At 37.1% G+C, this 23734-nt stretch overlaps 1 protein-coding gene and 1 pseudogene across 2 annotated transcripts in view; both read right to left on the minus strand.

The window, feature by feature from the left end:
* SLC2A13 (solute carrier family 2 member 13) overlaps positions 1–23734 on the minus strand; it is a 351790-nt gene that overhangs the window by 315705 nt on the left and 12351 nt on the right. The gene's annotated exons all lie outside the window — the stretch shown is intronic.
* Positions 292–22863, minus strand: LOC116530376 (annotated as a pseudogene).

The following is a 23734-nucleotide window of genomic DNA, read 5'->3' on the forward strand; positions in this document are numbered from 1 at the left end:
ATGATTGATTGATAGATAGATAGATAGATAGATAGATAGATAGATAGATAGATAGATAGATATTTTATTATTGCATTTTAGGCTTTGGGGTACATGTGAAGAACATGTAAGATGGTTGCATAGGTACACACATGGCAGTGTGGTTTGCTGCCTTCCTCCCCATCACCTATATCTGGCATTTCACCTCATGTTATCCCTCCCCAACTCCCTGGGGTCTCACTATGTTGCCCAGAGTGGTCTCCAACTTCTGGCCTCAAATGATCCTCCCACCTCAGCATCCAAAAGTGCTGGGATTACAGGCGTGAACCTCTGGCAAGTTTTACTGAAGAAAAATGATTTTGCATGGTTTACTTTTCACCGGTATCTTCTGGCATGCTTCTAAAGATATCAGAATAACCTGAATCAATGATGGCCAGTATGTACCGTCTGCGGTATTTTCCACATGCTGTGCCCAATTCAATATTATTACCACTATAGTGAAGAACACCAGCTTGGGACAACATGGTATAGTACCTATTGGGGATTTTCTCAACGCTGGGCACTTGTTAGTGAGGATGACACATTTTGTTTTTTCTTATCTAATCGTCTTCAGAATCTGCTTGTACCCCAGCATGTACTTTCTCCACTTTTCATAACAAGTTGAAGCCTAGAGCTGATCAACTCCAGTGACTTTTTCATCTTCTTTACCACCTTCCTGGCTTAGGTGCCAGATGGCCTCCAACCAAGAACAGCCACCAAGATGGCCAGGGAATGAGAAAAGCAAGTTGTTCATTCTTATCATGATGAACAAATACTTTGTGTCACAAAAAATTTAACCTTGGGAATTATAAATTTTCCCATATATTGAAAAATAACATACTCCACAAGATGTTATCATAGACACAGCTGATAAATATCAAACTAATTAATATGAGTTCTCTTTTTTCTCATCCATTCACTGATGAGAGGCAAAAACAGCATGAATATGACCCAAAAACAAATCATGATGAAAGAACTAGACAGTGCTTGAATAATCAAGAGCTGCCCACAGTGTCTTCCTATAAGAAATGTGGCCACTTCGTGAACAGCCATGTTTAGGAATCTCTAGACATAAACCCGGCAGAGGGAGATAGTCTTGAATACATTTTTGCATCTCATTTGTACTTAGCTAGTGGTTAACTACATACTTCACAATACAGTTATAAAAATAATGTATTAGGAGACTCTAGTATAATTTTGGAAATATTAGATACTTAGTGTCTGTCAAGGGCAGCAGTGAGGAAAGGAAAAGAGAAATGGAAGGGAGAAATAATACAATGTATGTAAGATCTCACTCTTTCCAGTATTCACTCTTTCTGGTATTCATTTCCAGAAATAATACATTCAAAAAAACATGTATATCTTAAGAAAAGGAATTATGCATTATGCTTACTTATTAAATGTTTCCAAATAATTCTTTTAGTGATATTCAGTAACTAATTTGTCTCTCTTTTGCATCCATTCAATAAAAAAATTAATTGGGTAAAAAACTATGTGCATCTTAAATATGTCAAGAAATACAAAGAAATTAAGTCAGAGAAAAAAGAAAAGTCTCCTGAACTATGGACTCCAGTATAATAGCTGATGTTTCTGTAATAGTACCTTTTATTATAAACCATTAGCAACTGCTAAATTACCAGCATCTACAGATGATTTCTTGCTACCATGGAAATGCAGAATACATGAATTAATTAGGACTATGGTTGAAAAATAAAGGACAGAAGGGTGCCTAGTTTCTACGGCTAGCAGTTTCCTTCAATAGTTTATTATTATTATTATTCATCTAACAAATACCCCATGTTTTAAAATCTAATCATTTGGATTTAAGCTTTTTTTCAGGCCAGGCATCAGTTCAACATTACTTACTTGCTATGTCTTCTTAAATTCTGGATGTAATCAACAGGTTTCACATCAACACTGTGCACCACTAATTTTTGCCGTTCATTATTTCTTACATAGGAGTTTAAGGGAGCTATTTGTCACTGCTGCAAAAACTATCAATTTCACACTGTGTGCAATTTCTTGTATGTTAATTATACTATAATAAAGCTGGGGTTTTATTTTTGTTTTTTTGTTTACTGTTGTTGTTGTTTTTGAGATGGAATCCCTCTCTGTTGCCCAGGCTGGAGTACAGTGGCACAATCTCGGCACCTTTCCTTAAGAGTAGTTTATAAACAAATTCCTGAATGGAGGTTTCCAAATACCAGTTATTGTAAATGAATGCAATAACAATATTCCCTCAGAAAGGCATAAAGAGAATATGATGTAACCTAATTTGTCATATTATTATTAGTTTGACAAAGGGTATTATTAGAAGGCCAATTAATCTATATAAAATCCCTGTCAGGAAAACAAACAAACAAAAAAAACACAAACTCCAAGACTGTTCAAAGTGTCTCCGACAGAGACAGGGTAGAGTGCCCTGACAAACCAGTGAAAAGTTCTGCTTGATTTGGTAGATTTCTCTATATATTGGAAAGAAACCAAAAGAACATGAATATTTATCAGCCACCAACTACACTGTACTAGGAATGCAAATAACTGCTTTGTTCTGATTACCAGTTCACCATACAACATTCCATAAAGGTGTCAGATCCTTCTTTTGTAAGAAGAGATAGAACAACGACAACAAAAAAAATCCCAAAACACTGACCAGCTAAACAGGACATTTCAATTCGCTTGGTACTTCTCCTTACTTTACAAAAAGCATTCTGGTCCTTTCTCAGTCTATTTTAGGTTGGGTTAATGGAAATAATCAGTCCTATCCCCAATCAACTCAATAAGAACTAAAAAGAAAATAATCATCTTTATAGACCAGAAAAATGGAAGGCCAGAATCTGTGCTTGGGTGACACCAAAGTAATGACATCCAACAAGATCCTGTTTGAACAGCCATTTTACATCTTCCCTTAAATATCAATCTTCATTCAAAATATTTTCCCTTCAGTTGTGACCATCCTAGTTACTTCCCTTCACCTCTGGACATCCTTTAACATTTTTTTTTTATTTTAGCATTTTCTTATTCCTAACCAAATAAAATAATAGAACCTGGAGTTTTTGTCAAAGCACTTCCAAGTCATTATCTCATTTGATGCTTAGGGCCATTTTCTGAAATAAGCAGGACAAATACCAGTGCATATTTATAAAAAGGAAAAGACAACCCAACAGGTTCCACCCAGGGATTTCAAGATATGGATTAGGGCAGTGGTTCTCAGATATGGCCCCCTGAACCCTCCTCCCTAGGGACTACTGGTACCAACAGCACACATTTGCTAGTCACAACCACCAGCAGGAGTTTTGCTACTGGTACTTAGTGGATACAGGCCAGGGATGCTGCTAAGCATCTTACAAAGTCCATTTCTGGGCGCGCTGTCTCACTGATCTACACGTCTATTCTTTCACCACAATGTCTTGATTACTGTTGCTTTTTAGTCATTCTTTTTATTTTACTATTATTTTTTAAGAGATAAGAGTATTAGTCTGTTGATGTGATGAACATCAACCATGAAAAGTTGAATAAATCTTGCATACTTGGGACAAACCCCACTTGATTTTGGTGTATTAGTGTTTCTGTGTAGTGTTGAATTCAGTTTTATGATACTTTGTTGATGATATCTACATCTATGTACCTGAGAGATACTGGTCTATAGTTTTTTTGCTTTGTCTGGTTTTGGTATTAATACTAGCTTCATAAAATGAGTTAGAAAGTATTCCCTCTCCCTCCATCTTCTGAAGGAAATGTTAAACAATCGGTACAGTTTCTTTCTTAAATCTTTGGTAGAATTCACTTGTGAACCCATCTGAGCCTGGTGCTTTCATATCAGATATTCATTATTTATGTAGTTTTTTATTTTTCTTAGCCTGGCTAAAACCCTGTTTCTTCTACCGTTTCAAATAACCAGTTCTTTGTTTTGTTGATTTTCTCTATCAATTTCCTGTTTCCAATATCATTTCCACTTCAATATTTACTATTTCTTATCCTCTGCTTACCCTTTTCTTGTCTCCTAAGGTGAAAGCCTAGAAGACTGACTCTAACACTTTCTCCTTGCCTAATAAATATATCAAACACTATAAATTTACAAGCACTGCTTTCAGTGAATTCCACAAATTTTCATTTTTCACTTTCATTTAGCTCAAAATTTTTTGTTACTTTTTTTGAGATTTCATGGCTTGTGTTATTTAGAAGTGTGTTATTTAAACTGCAAGCATTTTGGAATTATCCAGCTATCCCTCTGCTATTGATTTTGTTTAATTCCATCATGGTCTAAGTATAGTCATATTTTGTATTATTTTTAAATTGTTAAGGTGTGTTTCATGATTCAGAATGTGTTGTATTGGTGAGTGTTCCATCTGAGCTACGGAAGAATGTGTGTTCTCTTGCTGGATGACGTAGTCTGCAAATGTCAATTATACCCAGTTGAGTAATGGTGGTCTTGAGTTCAACAATGTCTTTACTGATTTTCTGCCTGCTAAACCTGGCCATTTCTAATAGAGGGGTAATGAAGTCTCCAACCACAATAGTGATTCATCTATTTTTCCTCACAGTTCTACCAGTATTTGCATTTGAGAATTTGGTCACTCTGTTATTAGACATATAAGGTAAATTGGAACACTTTTACCATTACAAAACACACCTCTCTTTATCCCTGATAACTTTACTTGCTCTGAAATCTGCTGTTTGAAATTAATATAGCTAATTCCATTTTCTTCTGATAAATGTTAGCATGGCATGTGTTTCCCATGCTTTTAATCTATATGTACTTATATTTAGAGAGTTTCAGGTAGACAGCAATATATTTGGGTCTTGTTTTTTCATGCACTCTCACAATCTGTCTTTTAATTGGTACATTTAGACCACGGACATTTGAAGTGATTACTGATAGATTAAAGTCTATCATATTTATTATTTTCTATTTTCTTATTTTTGTCATCCACTCTTTTTTTCTTTCTTGTGTGGATTTAGTTGAGCATTTTACGTGATTCTATATTTCTGTATTCTCTTCCTTTTTTTTGAGACGCAGTCTACCTCTGTTGCCAGGCTGGAGTTCAGTGGCACGATCTCAGCTCACTGCAACTTCTGCCTCCCGGGTTCAAGCGATTCTCCTGCCTCAGCCTCCTGATCATCTGGGACTATAGGCACACGCCACCATGCCCAGCTAATTTTTGCATTTTTAGTAGAGATGGGGTTTCAACATGCTGACCAGGATGGTCTAGATATCTTGACCTCATGATCTGCCCACCTTGGTCTCCCAAGTGCTGAGATTACAGGCATGAGCCACCACGCCCAGCTTTCTCTCCTTTCTTACCACATTGGTTATACTATTTTCATTACATTTTCTTTGTGCTGGCCCTAGAGTCTGCAATATACATTTACAACTAATTCAGGTCCACTTTCAAGTGCCACTATATTATTTCATGTGTAGTATGAATACCTTAGAATAGCAAAACAATGCCAATTCCTTCCTTCCATCCCTTGAATAATTTCTGTCATACATTTCACATGTAAATAAGCATACATATATACACACACATGCACACACAAGCACATATACGCACAAGAAAGAATCTCCAAGCTTGAGGTCATATTCAACAGAAACCTCCAAAACTGAAAATCAAGGAGAAAAAATGCTGGGGGAAACAAACCATGGATATATATGCTTAAGTATAAACCAGTATATATATAGACAAGCACACCCCATCAAAGGCATTATTGCTATTACTTTCAATAAACTGTTGTCTCAGATCAATGATTAATTTAAAAAATGAAAGTTTTACTTCCATTTATTTCTCTCCAATGATTCCTTATGCAGATCTGAGTTTCTGACATATTTTTTCCACTTCTTGCATGACAGGTCTACTGGCCACAAATTTCCTTTGTTTAAGCAAATTTCTATTTATCCTTCAGTTTTGTAGGAAATATTTAACAGGGTACAAAATCCTAGATTGGTAGGGCAATCTACCAACACTTTAAATATTTCACTCCACTCTCTTCTTGTTAGCACAAGGCATTCTTATCTTTGCTCTTCTATAGATAAGGTGTTTCCTTCTCTCTCCAGCTTCTTTCAGGATTTTCACCTTTGATTTTTCTGTAGTTCAAAAGTGACATGCCTTCATGCAGATATTCTGCCATTTATCCTGCTTTATCATCTAGGAACTTGTGGGATCTGTGGTTGGGCTGGGAAATTCTGTCATCATTGCTTCAAATATTTCTTTTCCTTTCTCTTTTCCTGATATTTCTTTTACATGTATGTTACACCTTTTGTAGTTGTCTCAAGGTTCTGATATTGTTATGTTTTCTCCCAGTATTTTTTCACTTTGCTTTTCAGTTTGGGGGGATTATTTTAAAGATATGCCCAAGCTTGCACATTCTTTCTTTAGCCATGTCCAGTCTACTAAAGTCTAACAGAGGCTTTTTTTTTTTTTTTTTTTTTTTGAGTCAGAATCTTGCTCTGTCAGTCAGGTTGGAGGACAGGGGTGTGATCACAGCTCACAGTGGACTCCAAATCCTGAGCCCAAGGGATCTTCCCATCTCAGCCTCCCAAGTAGATGGGGCTAGAGGCATGCACCACTATGTTCAGCTATTTTTTTGAAAATTTCTGTAGAGCTGCAATCTGATTATGTTGCCTAGGATGGTCTCAAACTCCTGGCCTCAAGTGATCCTCCTACTTCAGCTTCCCATAGCATTGGGATACCCAGCCCAACGTTCTTCATTTATGACATAGTGTTTTTGATCTCTAGCATTTCTTTTACTGAATTCTTAGAATTCTCATCTCTCTGCTTACATTATCTATGTGTCCTTGCAAGCTGTCTATTTTATCCATTAGAGCCTTTAGCTTATTAAAGGTGTTGTCAATTCCCAATCTGAGGATTCCAGTACCCCTGACACGTCTGATTTTGATTCTGATACTTGCTTTGTCTCTTCCTTCAGCCCATTCTTCCCCCTTCTAGTATATTTTCTAATTTTTTTCTTGATAGCCAGACATGACACACTGGTTAAAGGAAACTGATATAAATACACCATCAGTAATAAAGTGGTAAGGTGTGGGGGCAGGGGAAACATTCTACAGTGTTATGATTAGGTCTCAGTCTCTAGTGAGGCTGTGCCTCTGGATTGTGAACTTCACAAGTGCTTCTCAGTTCTCTTCTCTCTTAGTTGGAACAGAATGGCTAGAGGGTACGGGAGCTTAGTAATCCCCTTTCCTCAAATAAAAGGCTAGAGAGAAGTAGAATTGAGTGTTTTTGCTTACCCATGGTCACCTACACTGTGTTTAACTAATTTTGGGGGGGACAAACCTCATTTAAAAACAAAACAAAACAGAGTACTCTGGTATACTTCAAAATGGCTCCGTTTCCCCTCCTTGTGCCAGAAGCAAAGGGAAATTTTCTCTAATATTCACTGTGAAAACCTGACAGAGCACCAAGAGGTGAAATTCAAAAGAGCTGAAGACCCCTCCACCCCCTTCTGCTGACTAGGTACTCCTGGAGTTTTTAAAATCTAAGACTTGTCCACAGTGAGTCTCCAGCAATTTGTCAACTACAATGCAGGTTTTCCCATAGAAGCAATGATTCCCATGGAAGACTTTGTTCATTGATTACCACTCACGTATATTATGATTAGCTGTATCCACCTGTCTCTCCAGTTTTGGAGGCAGTGGTTTGCCCTATGACCTCACTTTTCTTTAGGTCCAAGAAGAACTGCTGATTTTTCAGTCTGTCCCATTTTTTACCTGTTAGAACAGACTGGTGACTACAAGCTTCTGACATGTCCAACCCTTTCATTATCAGAAATTTGATTATAATATACCTGGGCATGGCTTTCTTCGAAATAATACCATTTGAAGTTTGCTGAGTTTCTTGAATCTGTAAGTTTATAGGTTTCACCAAGTTTGGAGACTTTTCAGGCATTATTTCTTCACATATTTTTTCTTCAGATATATTTCCTCTTCTGGCATTATGCTGACACAAATGTTAGAAACCCAAATATTGTCCTACAAGTCCCTAAAGAGTTGATTCATTTTTCCCCATTTTTCCTCTTATTTTAGGTAACTTCTATTGTTTGAACGATTTCTATTGATCTATCTTAAGTTTACTCACTTTTTCTGCTATTAAATCTCCCTCTGCTATTAAATCAATCCATTGTCTACTTGATTCCTTTATTGGAGTACCTATTTTTCTGTTGAGAAGTCCTATCTTTGCATTCATTTCAAGTATATTCACCTTTATCTTTTGGATCACAGCTATCAAAGCCAAGTTAAAGTCTTTGTCTGATAAATCCATCATCTGGGTCATCTTGTAGGCAGCATCTGTTGTCTTTTCCCTTAATAACTTGTCAGATTTCCCTGACTCTCTATATGTTAAGTGTCTTTGCATTATATTCTGAACATGTTGGATATTATGTTATTAGTCATTGGGTCCTGTCAAAAATGTTTTCTTAAATGTGCAGGTTTGTTACATGGGTAAATTGCATGTGACTGGAGTTTGGTGTACAAATTATTTTCTCTCCCAGGTAGTGAGTATAGTTCTGACAGGTAGCTTTTTGATCCTCACCCTCCTCCCAATCTCCATCCCCAAGTAAGCCCCAGTGTTCACTGTTCCTCTTTGTGTTCATAAGTACGCAATGTTCAACTCTCACTTACTAAGTGAGAATATTAAGTATCTGATTTGCTGTTCCTGCATTAATTCACATAGGATAAAGTTACAAGCAGCATTCATGTTGCTGCAAAGGACATGATCTCATTGTTTTTTATAGCTTTGTAGTATTCCATGGTGTATATGTAATACATTTTCTTTATCCAGTCCACCACTGTTGAACATCTAGGATGATTCCATGTCTTTGCTACTGTGAACAGTGCTGTGATGAACATGTTTGCATATGTCTTTATGGTAAAATGATTTACATTTCTTTGGGTGTATACCCAGTAATGGGATCACTTGATTGAATGGTGGTTGTTTTACATTCTTTGAGAAATCACCACAATGCTTTCCACTGTGGTTGATCTAATTTATGTTACCACCAGCACTGTGTGTTTCCTTTTCTCCACAGCCTCTCCAGCATGTTATTTTTTTGGCATTTCAATAATAGTCATTCTGACTGCTGTGAGATACTATCTCATCGTGGTTTCGATCTGCATTTCTTTCATGATTAGCGCTGCTGGGCATTTTTTCATATTCTTGTTGGTTGTATGTCTTCTTTCTAAAAGTGTCTGTTCATGTCCTTTGCCCATTTTTTAACTGGGACTGTTTGTTTTTTGCTTGTTAAGTTCCTTACAGATTCTGGATATTAAATCTTTGTTAGATGCATGGTTTGCAAATATTTTCTCCCATTTTGAAGGCAGCCTGTTTACTTGCACTAGTTTCTTTTGCTATGTAGAAGCTCTTTAGTTTAACTAGATCCTATTTTTCAATTTTTTTGTTGTTGTTGTTGCAATTGCTTTTGGAGTCTTCATCATGGAATCTTTGCCAAGGCCTATATCTAGAATGGTATTTCCTAGGTTTCCTTCCAGGCTTTTCATTGTTTTAGGTTTTAAGTCTTCAGTCAATTCCATCTTGAGCTGATTTTTGTATATGAAGAAAGGAAGGGGTCCAGTTGCAAAATTCTGTATATGGCTAACCAGCTATTCAAACACCGTTTATCAAATAGGGAATTCTTTCCCCATTGCTTGTTATTGTTGACTTTGTCAAAGATCAGATGGCTGTCAGTGTACAGCTTTATTTCTGGATTCTCTAACTTGTTCCACTACTCTATACGTCTGTCTTTGTACCGGTATCATGCTATTTTGGTTACTGTAGCCAAGCAGTATACTTTGAAGTCAGTAGGGTGATGTCTCTGGCTTTGTTCTTTTACTTAGGATCATTTTGGCTACGTAGTTTCTTTTTTGGTTGCATATTAATTTTAGAATAGTTTTTTCTAATTCTATGAAAAATTATGTAATTTGACAGAAATAGCATTGGATCTGTAAACTGCATTGGACAGTATGACCATTTTAACAATATTAACTTTTCCTATCAATGAACATGGAATGTTTTTCCATTTGTTTGTGTTCTCTTCAACTTCCTTTAGCAATGTGTGGTAATTCTCACTGTACACATATTTCACTTTCCTGTATAGCTGTATTCCTAAGGTATTTTATTATTTTTGCGGCTTTTGTGAATAAGATTGCATTCTTGATTTGGCTCTCAGCTTCAACATTATTGATATATAGAAATGCTACTGATATTTGTACATTAATTTTGTATCCTAAAACTTTACTGAAGTTTTTTTTTTAATCACTTCTAGAAGCCTTTGGAGAGAGAGTATGGGATTTTCTAAGTATAGAAATGTATCATCTGCAGACAGATATGGTTTGACTTCCTCTCTTGCTATATGGATGACTTTTACTTCTTTCTCTTGCATGATTGCTCTGGCCAGGACATCTGGCACTATGTTGAACAGGAGTGGTGAGATTGGAATCCTTGTCTTGTTCTGGTTCTCACGGAGAATGATTCCAGGTTTTGTCCATTTGGCATAATGTTGGCTGTGGGTCTGTCATGAATGGCTCTTATTATTTTGAGGTTTGTTCCTTCAATGCCTAGTTTGTGGAGGGTTTTTTACAAGAAGGAATGTTCAATTTTGTTGAAAGCCTTTCTGTGTCTACTGAGATTATCATATGGTTTTCAGTTTTGTTTATGCGATAAATCACATAGATTTCCATATATTGAACCAACCTTGCATCCCAGGAATAAAGCCTATTTGATTGTGGTGGATTAACTTTTCGATGTTCTGCTTAATTCAGTTTGCTAGTGTTTTGTTAAGGCTTTTTGTGACTATGCTCATCAGGGATATTAGCCAGAAGTTTTCATCTGCCATGTTTTGGTATTAGAATGATCTGGCCTCATAGAATGAGTTAGAGAAAAGTCCCTCTTACTCAATATTTTCTATAAGTTTCAATAGGATTGGTACCAGCTTTTCTTTATACATCTGGTCCAGGGCTTTTGCTGGTTGGCAGATTTTTTATTACTGATTCAATTTCAAAACTCATTATTGATCTGTTCAGGTATTCCATTTCTTCCTGGTTTGATCTTGAGAGGTTTTACATTTCCAGGAATTTATCTATTTTCTCTAGGTTTTCTAGTTTGTGTGCATAGAGGTATTCCTAATAGTCTCTGAGGGGGTCTTGTTTTTTGTATTTCTATGGAGTTGATGGTAATGTCACCTTTGTCATTTCTAATTGTGTTTATTAGGATCTTTTTATTAGTCCAGCTAAAGCCAATAGTCTATCAATCTTATGCATTCTTTCAAAGAACCAACTTTTGTTTTCACCAATCTTTTATATCAATTTTCACCTGTCAATTTTTTTTCAGTTCAGCTAGGATTTTCATTATTTCTTTTGCTAGCTTTAGAGCTGGTTCATTCTTGTTTTTCTAGTTTCTCTAGGCATGATGCTGGGTTGTTAATTTGAGATGTTTCTAACTTGACATAAGCATTCAGCACTATAAACTTTCCTCTTGACAGTGCTTTAGCTGCATCTCAAAGATTCAGGTGAGTTGTATCTCTGTTTCCATTCATTTCAAAGAATTTATTGATTTGTGCCTTAATTTCATTCTGCCCTAAAGTCATTCAGGGGCAGGTTGTTTAATTTCCAAGTAATTGTATGATCTGAGGAGATCTTATTGGTCTCAATTTCTATTTTTATTGCACTATGGTCTGAAAGTCTGGTTAGTAGGATTCTGTGGCGGTGTTTTTGAGAATTGCATTACAGCCAAATGTGTGGTCAATTGCAGAGTCTGTGCCATGTGCAGGTGAGAATAATATATATTCTCTTGTTGTTGGGTGGCGTATCATGTAGATGCCTGTTAGATCCATGCGGTTAAATGTCAAGTTTAGGTCCCAAATATCTGTTACTTTCCTGCCTCAATGATCTAACACTGTCAGTGACATGTTGAAGACTTCCACTATTATTGTGTGATTATCTAAGTCTCTTCATAGGTCTCTTAAGGACATGTTTTATTGATTTGGGCATGCCAGTGTTGGGTGCATATATATTTATTAAAGTCTTCTTATATAATTGAACCCTTCATTATTATCTACTGGCCTTCTTTGTCCATTTTATTCATTTATTTTTAGATGCAGTCTCACTATGTGTCACCCTGCTGGAATGCAGTAGCACAGTCTCAGTCACTACAACCTCCACCTCCCAGGTTCAAGTGATTCTCATGCCTCAGCCACCCAAGTACCTGTGACTACAGCTGCACACCACCACACCTAGCTAATTTTTGTATTCATAGTAGAGACAGGGTTTCACTATGTTGGCCAGGCTGCTCTTGAGCTCCTGACCTCAGGTGATCTGCCCACCTCAGCCTCTCAAAGTGCTGAGATGGCATGAGCCACCAAAGCTTGCTCTTTGTCCTTTTTGACCATTGATAATTTAAGGTCTGTTTTTTTCTGAAATAAGAATAGCAACTCCTGCTGTTTTATTTTCTGTTTGCTTGATAGATCTTTCTCCACCCCTTCACTTTGAGCCTATGACTGGCTGTGCATTTAAGATGGGTCTCTTGAAGACAGCATACAGTTGGGATTTCTTCTTTATGTAACTTGTCACTTTGTGCCTTCAAAATGGGCATTTATCCTGTTTATGTTCAAGGTATTTTTGTTTTGTCTTGTTTTTGAGAGGGGGCCTCACTCTGTCACCCAGACTGGAGTGCAGTGGTACAATCTCAGCTCACTGCAACCTCTGCCTCCCAGGTTCAAGTGATTCTCCTGCCTCAGCCTCTGGGGTAGCTGGGATTACAGGCATGCACCACCATGCCTGGCTAATTTTTTTGCATTTTTGGTAGAGACGGGGTTTCACCATGTTGGTGAGGCTAGTCTCGAACTCCTGACCTCAGATGATCCACCCACCTCAGCCTCCCAAAGTTCTGGGATTCTAGGCATGAGCCACTGCACCCAGCCCTGTTTATGTTGAAGGGTAATATTGCTATAAGATCTGAACCTTTCATCATGTTGTTGGAGGGTTGTCATGTAGACTTGATTATATAGTTGCTTTACACTGTCAGTGGGCTATGTACTTAAGCATGTTTTTGTAGTGGCAGACAACAGTCTTTCATTTCCATTTGAGCACTCACTTAAGCATGTCTTGTAAGGCAGGTGCGGTGGTAATAAATTCCCTTAGTGTTTGCTAGTCCCAAGAAAATTTCATTTATTCTTTGTTTATGAAGCATAGTTTGGCTGGAAATGGAATTCTTGGTTGAAATTTCTTCTCTTTAAGGTTGCTGAATATAAGCCCCTGCCCTAATCTCTTCTGGCTTGTAAGATTTCTACTGAAAGCTCTGCTGTTAGCCTAATGAGGTTCCCTTTGTATATGACCTGACCCTTCTAATCTGCCTTTAATATTTTTTCTTTCACATTGTCCTTGGAGAATCCGATAACTATGTATTTTCAAAATGGTCATCGTGTATAGTATATTGCTGAGGTTCAGGGAATTTATTGAATTTGCATGTTGATCTTTCTAGTGAGGTTGGGAAAATTTTCCTGGACAATAACCACAAAAACGTTTTCCAAGTTGCTTGCTCTCTCTCCCCATGTTCCTTGAATGTCAATATGTTGTAGGTTTGGTCTCTTCACATACTCCCTTATTTCCCAGATGTTTTGTTCATTTTTAAATTTTTTCTTTATTTTGTCCAACTGAGTTGATTCAAAGAACTGGTCTTCAGGTAATGAGATTCTTTCCTAAGCTTTGTCTATTCTGCTTTAATACTTCTGACTGTTATAAAATTCTGGTAGATTTTCAGCTCTAGAAAAACAATTTTTTTTTCTTAAAATGGCTATTTCATCTTTTGACTTCTGTGTCATTTTAATGAAATCCTTAGATTCCCTGGATTCAGTTTCAACTTTCTCCTAAATCTCGATGACCTTATTTGCCATTCAGATTCTGTATTCTATGTCTATCATTTCAGCAATTTCAATCAAGAACCCTTGCTGTGGAGCTCATGTGGTCATCTGGAGGTAAGATGACACTATCTGGCTTTCTGAATTGCCAGGGTTTGCACTGGTTCTTTCTCATCTGTGTGTGCTGATGTTTCTTTAATCTTTAAAGTTGCTGTCCTTTGGATGGGGCTTTTTGCTTTCATATTCCTTGATGCCCTTGAGGGTTTGACAGTGGTCTAAGTTGTGTTAAATTGATTGGCTTTATGTCTGGATGACTACAGGGGACCAAGGCTCAGCTTAGCATTCCTAGGCTGTGTGCTCTAACCCTGGGGGCCTGGGACCAGGCCCATAGCCTTTTTTCTCTGGCCCCTGGAGGTTAAGCTCCTGCTGTGCTGAAAGGGACAAGGTGCTCCCAGTCTGCTGGTAACACTCCAATAGGGTGTGCCGGCTAAAGGGCTTTGACAACGCATTCGGGGTCCCTGCACGTTTGTGTACCACTGGCAGGGTGGCAGTGAGGTCAGCATGCACATATGGTGTTCACTGAGCAATCCTATAACTCAGTCCTCCAAAGGTAAAAGCCAGGAGATTAAGAAAGATGATACAAGTACTAAATTCAGACATACAAGTTGGTCTTCAAATTTTGACTTCCCTCCTCAATCTGCCTGCTTACTTTTCAGAATCCTCAGTTGCATGTTCCATTATTTTCAGAGTTTTTAGTGCTAATCAGTAGAGAGACAGGCTGTGGAAGACTTACTCCATTTTGATCAGCACCAAGTATCATTCATTACACTTTAAAATGCTTTTTACTGTATACCTTTACTGTATACAGAACCACAAACAGAGATTTGAGAGGCAGTAAAAGGCATGCCAACAAAACCAGAATAAATGCTCTGAATATTGGATACTGAACCAAAAGCTCTTTAGCTGATATATTTGAATGTATCTAATTAAAGATGAATTACACATCCGGCAGGGTAACTGCAAATCTATTCTAAGATATTGTAAAAATGATCAAACAGGAAACTCTAGACCTGGCTCATGCTGTGCTTTCTTCTTACAAATACTTCAAACATCTAGCACCAGGCTCTCAAGTACTTACCTGTGTGTTCTACCCACCAATAGCTATTTTGAAACTGTGTCATTTGGCTTAGAATTGTGTGGTCTACAAAAACACAAAGCCACTTTTTAATGCAACAGTTTTCCATTAAAAAGCACTCTTTCAAGGACTGCATGCACTATCCAACTTCAGCAAGATGTCTTAAATAACAAGAAACACATAAATAGCCAGCAAGGCAAGCTTACTGATGGGGCTGACTCAAATAACAAAATTCAACCTAACTCAGGGCACTGGAAATGATTTGTCCAGGACTGAGCACCAAATCCAATGGAGCATCCTATTAAAAGTTAAAATATTTTTAGGGTAAATATAAAAAATCATACGATAGGGCAGCACTAGGCTTATACTTTATTTTTTAAATGAACTCATGCTATCTATTTAGCATTTTTTAATTGTATGTGACTAGGATTGGGGACTCCTCTTAAGGCTTGACACTGCACTTTCTGTCTGTGATAGCGTGAAATATTTATTAGGTCTTCCACCCTTGTTTCACGGCATACAGCTCTGAAATCCTTAGACTCTCCAAAGTGATGTCTTTTTCTATGCTAATAAGTTGACAGCTGACTGGTAGCCCCTAGGCAGCTTCAGGATAGGGGCTGGTCACTGGAAAAACCAAGGCAGGTTAAGAGGGTTGGGACTTTCAGCCGGATTCCCCAACCTCCAAGGGGAGAGAAGCTGAAGGTTAAGTTGGTCACCAATCACGAATGGTTTAATCAATTATGCCTAGGTAATGACATACTTGATTATGACACTTCTGTAAAAAGCAAAAAGGGCTGAGTTCAGAGCATTTCTGGACAGCTGAACATATGGAGGTTGACAGGAAGGGAACAAGAACTTATCCATGTACCAACAGTGATGCACTCCACATTCACAGGGACGGAATCTCCTGAGCTCGGGATCCTTCCGAGTCTCACCCTATGTATCTCTTTCTCTGTTTGTTTGTATCCTTTGAAATATCATTTGAAATAAACCAGTAAACCTAAGTGTTTCCAGATTTCTGTGAACCACCTAGAAAATTAATATAACCCAAAAAAGGTGTTATAAAAACTCCAAACTTAAAATAGGTGGTTGGTCAAAGTTACAGAGACCTAAATTTGCAACTGATATTTGTATTTGAAGGATGTTGGCACTGGGGGTGATGGGAGGTCTTAGGGACTGTGCCCTCTACCTGTGGATTCAGACGTTATTTCTAGGCTCTCAGTGTGAGAACTGAATTATAGGACACCCAGCTGGTGTCTGCTGCAAAACTGATTGCTTGTTGGTGGGAAGAAATCCCCCACATTTGGACACAGAAGCCTTCTGTGTTGACTGTTGAGAGAATAAAAAAATACACTTTTGAGCATGGTTTTACTCTCACAAGTGTCCATTTAACATTGTGGAAGGGGCCCAAGTAGATGGCAGATCACGAAAGTACTCCTTTTTCTTTCTCATCTGGCCAATGAAATACCTATGGCAGAAGGACTTTACATATAACTCTTACCTTACAGAAGAGAAAGAACTCCCAAGCATTAAGTGACTTATCTAAAATCATGTATTTACATGAAAGTTTTGAAAGCAAGACACAGGATTTCCAATCTCACATCCCACACTCCTTCCACTATTCCCTGCTGTCTTTTTTTTTCAGACGGGATCAGGCTCCGTCACCCAGGCTGAAATGCAGTGGCACAATCTTGGCTCACTGCAACCCTCACCTCCCAAGTTCAAGTGACTCTCTTGTCTCAGCCTCCCCAGTAGCTGGTACCAAAGGCACGTGCCATCATGCCCAGCTCATTCTTTTGTATTTTTAGTAGAGACAGGGTTTCACCATATTGGTCGGGCTGGTCTTGAACTCCTGACCTCGTGATCTGCCCACCTCGGCCTCCCAAAGTGCTGAGATTACAGGTGTGAGCTACCGCACCCGGCCCTTCTGATGCCTTCTAAGAAAAAGCAAAAGCTGGGGAACTTCTGAAGTGATGGCAGCTGGGAGATGCTGATGAAGGCACCAAACACAAATGCACTGGCAATCAGAATGTAGGTGGCATGGGAGGGTAGTTATTTTTTGTTTTGTTTTTTAATCCCACTACTCCCCACTTGAAATCACCTCTCTGAACAACAGGTTAATCTGAATACTTTTCATTTTGTATAGTAATAAAAATAAATAAAAACAATCACCTATTGCCAGGATAAAAGAAAATGTGGTCTTTTCCTTTAGTGCCACTTGTGTTTGTAGCCGGCTAAAAAAAACATAGCAGTAAATGAACACTGAGAAATGAGACAGGCCATCAAACAAGCAGCTACATGTCTATTCTCTAGCTACATGTCTACTTCATCTCCATAAATAAGAAATATTTTCTCCCATTGGTTAAATACACCACATGCTTTTTCTTACTACGCCAACAGCAGAAGGCAATGCAGACCCGACAGTTTTAAAAGTGAACCAGTTACAAACAAGAAATGCATTGTTGTCTCCCATCCAGAAGCCGAAAGACAAGGAAGAACTGGGCATTCATAGGTGTCAGGACTAAATTGACGGGTAATGTGATTATGTGTTGCCTCTAAACCAAGGACAGATCAGGGTTTGTCCCCTGGACCTAACACTGCAGTGTTTCCTCCAGAGAAATCTCCAAATCGAGGAAGACCTGTCAAGCTAATTTTCTCTAATGCAGTTACCAACGGCCAGTCCCAAGACACATGTTTTCCCCACTTCACCCCAAGAAGCATAATTAGGTCTTGAGATAGGACATCAAAACCAACTCTAGAAATGCAATACCTTACCTCCCAATTGCTTGGTAGCTCTGACAGTGGAAGTGAACAACATGTACCCAGTCCTCAGATCGATTTTCTCTAATCCCAAGCCGTTTGCTCTGGTTACTGAAGACAAAACCACACACATCCTCCTCAGTCTTCCATGCCTCTCACTACCACCTTGGCTGTTATCTTCCACTCAGAAAGGACCCTTCAAAGTCTTAAAGGCAAGTAATGTTTTCAATAAAGGCTAATCATCTAATAGGCTTTCCAAAGGCCCCTGATAATTGAGCTAAGACTGTTGAAGCCACTCTCAAGAGCATAACTTTAGAGTTTAACATTTCCATAGCACTTAATAAACCTCCTAGTCTTTCTCTCCCTCCCTCTTTTCTCTTCCAGTCTGTATCCCTCTGTGTTTCCTCCTTTCATCAGTGATGGTCATATTAGTTGTAATAGTTCAGAAGTAAATTATCAAAACGCTTTCAGGTTTAAATGAAAAAACTGAGTTTTTAAAACCCCTGTGGCTTTCAAATGACCTTTTTTCCCCTGGAAGAATATTACCTACAACAGAAAAATTTCTACACAATCTTCTGTTTATTCTCCTTCCCAATGCTCCTATTTATGTATCCTGCAAACATTTACTAAACAAATACCTACTTTGTGCCAGAGGCTGTGACAGATCCCGGGATAAACACAAAAATAACAACCAAACATGGTCCCTGTACTTAAGGAACTCTTACCTCATAAGAGAGCAGAGTAAACCAACACCACCAGGAGGTTATATGTACCAGTTACCCTTCTGCACTACTACTTAATTTAATACTCACAAAACCACCATGAAGTGGATAAAGCTGAGAAACCTAGGGCTCAGAAGGGGTTAATTTGTGTAAACTCATGAAACAGCTCACTAGTACAAATTATGTAATTTCTACTAATTATAAGTATAAATAACTATAATTCATACTGATTATAAGTATAAATATCCTTTTAAACTATTCCACTGAGGCAAGTGCATGGTAGATATGTTGAAAACTAAAATGCAAGAACAGATAACATTTACCATATACTACCATGTGCCAGGCACTGTTCCAAGAGCTTCATATAGTTTGGCTTATGATCTGTGAGACAGGTTTTTTTTTTTTTAATAACCTGAAAATATGTCTAATCTATTAAAAGGAGTAAATGGCATAACATTTCTTTAAGACATAAAGCTCAAAAGGGAAACAGGTAAAGGCAGTAAGTCCAAAAGTATAGACAGTTCTCTCAAAATGAGAAAACAATTGCTTGGTAGGACATGAACACTTCCTCAACATCTAAACTGAGAAAGATGATAAAAAATACTGTTTAATTAGACCATTTTATTTTAATTGCTCTCTCTCAAACCTCAACATCATATATTAGAAAAAATTACAACTTAGAAGAAACTGCAGCTGACTAGTCACTCAGCTCTTTGCGGCGAGAATTGTCAATTTTTCAAAAGACCTTTCTTTATTTTTTGAAGCCAATCATCCATAATGGCTATGTTTTGAGGAAAGTAACCATTACCTCGACAGTTGTCAAAGCTCCGAAGCTCTACAGAGGTAGGATTTGGGGGTGTTAGTCTAGCTGTAGAAAAGCTAGGGGTCTTGTCTTGAAGCTGTGTTGACACAGCAATATATTGCATGTTACAAATCAATAAACATGGCAAAAGGTTCTAAAAATGCTTTTTATTCACACTTTACGTAAGATTAAGAAACATCAAAAACACCAAAGTGTGGTGGGGGTGTAGAAGGGGAGACAAAAATGGAAGAAACAGGGAGGGGTTGGGACCCTAAGCCCCAAAAGAGGTATGTGATTAAATGACTGGGATAATAAATTCCTTGAAGTATGTTTTTTAACAACAAAAAAATTGAAGATGTATGTTTATCCTTGAATGGTAAAATGTGCAGTATGAAGGCAGCACCCACTGGTTTTGAGAGTCTATTAATCTCTGAATATCTGATCTAAATAACTCAATTATAACTAGAGTGAAGAAATAATTTCTAGTTTTCAGAAATTGGAAAATTTACCAAAAATGTGCTTAACAGCACAAGATTATTTGCAAGTCAATCACCTCAAGAACACTAAGTAATTGGTTTTCTTCAGAGGAATCATGCAAATGACAGAATGAATCATTTAAAGAGTCAGGAGAGAACTGAGGTGCTTCAGAGGGTGCCAGGGGCATATGGCTTTCAGAGTGGTCATCTTCCTACTTTACAAACTCTCGCTGTAAAAAGAACAAAATATTCTTGATTTCATAACAAAAGACCGAATATATTCAAAAAAAGTTAATTTGATAATTTAAAAGACAGGAGCCAAAAGTAATCAAATAGAATGACTCGGGTGTTATCAGCGAACCAACCAATGTCTACTAAACTCTCATAGAAGTTACAAAAAAGAGACACTGTCCTCCTCTTTACTAATTTGCAATCTTGAGGATCTCAGATGATTTATTCCGTTTCAGGGGACAAATCCTCTGGCAGGTTTGATGAAACCACTTCTCAATTGTAATCACTAAAGCAGCCTGAGAATTTTAGAATTGTGTAGGACTAAAGAAGCTGTTCAGTCAGGCTCCAAATACAAGGAAGATTTAATCTCCTCAACAAAGGTCACCCTGTATCTTACGCTGACTGTCTCCCTGTACAGACTTCCGTAAATTCTCTCCTAGCGTTCTCTGGAAGGAGTCTGTCTCACTGTTGGTCAGCTCTAAGAGTGGATCAACGGCAATAATGTGAATATATTTAAAATGTAAAATAGAGGGAGATATACATATTATATTTCCTATGAATTTTAACTTTTCTTGATTTTTAACAGCATTCCAGTATCTTAAAGTTATTTTTAATATTAGCTCTGTTATCAAGCATAACAGCCATTTAGCTTGCTCTGTGCTCCCTGGATTTGATAGGCACGGAAGCTGAAGGCCTGAGCTCTTAGTTGCACCCCATTAGAGACCTTCTGGGCCCACTTTTCAACCCTGACAAGGTATCCCATTAAACCATGTCTTTTTTTATTTGCCAAATTCCAGAGATTTGTCATCAGTAACCCCATGAGATTAAACCTTATTTTGCTTTCTTTTTTTGCTTATAAGCTCAAAGTAAATGTTCTACAAATATATTCAATGAAAGAGAAGTATGCCAAATGCTTTATCTGCAGAATTTTCCTACTCACCAAGCAATGCACTCAAAAAAAAAAAAAAAAACGAAATTACTTTAGTAAAGCATATTTCTAGTGAACACACAAAAGTCCCTAGTAATCATCAGATTCTTTTCTAAATGCTTCCAAACCTTCATTAATATTTTATAATTTAGCTAGAAACTAGTCATGTTTATCTATCTTATTTCCTAGAATTTGTTCCTTTTTGAACAATTAAGGCACTACTTGCTCATAGGGCTCATCTCTGGGTATCTTATCTTCATGATTGCTTAAAAATAAAAAAAAAATTACTGACAGTGGCTTTGAGTTTACGTCTGTAAATTATTTTGAGTTAGATTAAGTTAGCCAGATGTTCACTTAAAAGCAAATAAAAAGTAACTATTAACCATAGCAGTAGCTATCTATCCATAGGCAAAGATTTAATGCTTATTAATAACTATAAATTCTGTATTCTTTATATATACATTTTCATTTGAAAATGTGTGTCATATTCAGAAACTAAAATTTTGACAATAATCCAGACCTTAATGATCTCTTGCACAGATAACTGGATAATTACCAAACAAATGTAAAAAAGTCATGTGTTTCTTTTCCAACATGCATGTTTTTCTTAATCAGGTTATAAACCTTTTTTTTAAAAAAGGGTTCTCACCTCTCCAGACTCAAGAGCTATTCATTCATAATAAATAATGTACTTTAGATTTGTCTATTTTATATTACCTATGAAAAAGTAAACAAAGTCGCTGCCTCAGGATCTTTAGTAAGATATTCTTTGTAAAGATGTGTACATGCAGATGCAATCAAGCATTGCCACAGAGATACATTCTCAGGAATACATTTTGCAAACTTCATAGAGTAGCCTTACATAAACCTGAATGGTAAAGCCCCCTATATACCTAAGCTATATGCCATAGCCTAATGCTCCTAGGCTACAAATCTGTACAGCATGCTATTGTAGTAAATACTGTAGGCAACTATAACACAATGGTATTTGTGTATGAACATGACTAAACATATAAATGGTACAGTAAAATAGAAATATTATCATCTTATGGGAACACCATCCTATATGCCTCCACTGAAATGTTGTTATGTGGCATATGGCTGAACTTTGTGTTGCATAAAATAAGATCCCTGAATTCTACTTTATGCACTGTAATTTGTACAGTAAGTCAAAAATAGAGTATCCTTATTCACTTGAGTATCATTAGATTCTTTATAATTTGCTTATGTTGACACTTATAATTTACTTATGTTGTGAATTGCTTCACAAGTTTAGAGGGTTTACGGGATTTCTAAGATTAAAATTTTATTCTATAGGATAAGGAGGAAATCTAATCTAAAATTAAAAGCTTTTTGCTACTACCTTTTGCTGTGATGTTGCAAACTATTACAAAAGCCTAAACTTCAATTAAAGTTGAAATTGGCCAACTACTGGCAACAAAGAATAATAACATGTCATATACTTGATGCATTAAATTCCCTTTTTGCAGAATCCTAAATTTCAAGGTTCAAATTATGAACTATGAAAATTTCAAAGTGTCTTTCTCTCTTTAACCAGGAACTATAAAGGTGAAATAAGGTAACTCACCCATTTGCATTCCTACTATCTAATCTGCAAATTATAGTCCGACAAAGGTTTTAATTACACATGAGCCAGGAAAACTTAACTCAGGACAATCTGGTTTTGTTCACCAATCTAAAAGATGTTGATGTCCGTCTCCAACAGAGATAAAATGGGAAGAGAAATTCATATTAATTAAAAAACAATGGCTAATGTTTTCTGAGCATATACTAAGCATCATGAGTTCTTGTTAAGCTTTTAACAGAAAACAGTTTATCAATTAATCTATACAATAACTCTATGAAGTAGGTTTTTGTAAAACCTTACTTGACAGCTCCAGGTGGACCTCATCAATTTTTCTCTGCATTACTATGTCTTACGTATTTTTCTATTACTGTCTATATTAATGACATACGAGTATCACTATGGGCAGTAACAGAAGTGTCACAGAGAAAGGTACAATAAGGTCTATCTGGGGTGGCAAGAATGGCTTCACAAGTTTAGAGTTTACGGGATTTATAAGATTAAAAACTAGAAGAGTAAACCAGGAAACATGGCTCAAGTCAAGTCTTCACAGCATACTTTGTTTGACAATGTAAGTTTCCACATTTATTTGAAGCAGTCCTATTCAAATATAAGCTTAAAATGCAATATTAAGACCAGTGTTTTAATTATCACAATTTGAACCGGTGAAAGTCCCACTCCATTTGCTATGAAGAGCTGCAGATTGACTTCACTTGAAACATAACCCCATCCAGAATTAAAATTTTATCATTTAAAAGAATCAACTTCAGGATCATGGTACTTATTTTTTTAATTCCATATATGTAATACCATCTTTAAAAACTTATCACATCATTATACTTTTATACATGTTTTTTGTCCCCTAAATTTATAATCAGTCCATAATGAGAAGTAAAGTGTGTCTTATTTTTTGAATCCCAAGCCACATTGTGCCTGGCCCAATACAGATGCTTAATAGCTACTTAGTGAAATTTATTATAGAATCTGAAACATGCATTGGCTGCTAAGGAGAGAGTAAAAGGAGATTTCAGACTACATATTTCCATTCTCCAGGAGAAAGATTCACTAAGGTCTGAAAACGTGTGTCATCAGACAGAAGACACAAAGGTCAGGGAAAACTGATCAGGCCTCTTTACGGCCTGGATGACCTACGACTCCAACACCCTTCCACTCCTGCTTTAAGTCCAGGTTCAAACACAAAGATGCAACTGTGT

The sequence above is a fragment of the Sapajus apella genome, unplaced genomic scaffold (genome assembly GCF_009761245.1).
Source record: "Sapajus apella isolate SASKATOON/1434 unplaced genomic scaffold, GSC_monkey_1.0 scaffold66, whole genome shotgun sequence".
Lineage (NCBI taxonomy): Eukaryota > Metazoa > Chordata > Mammalia > Primates > Cebidae > Sapajus > Sapajus apella.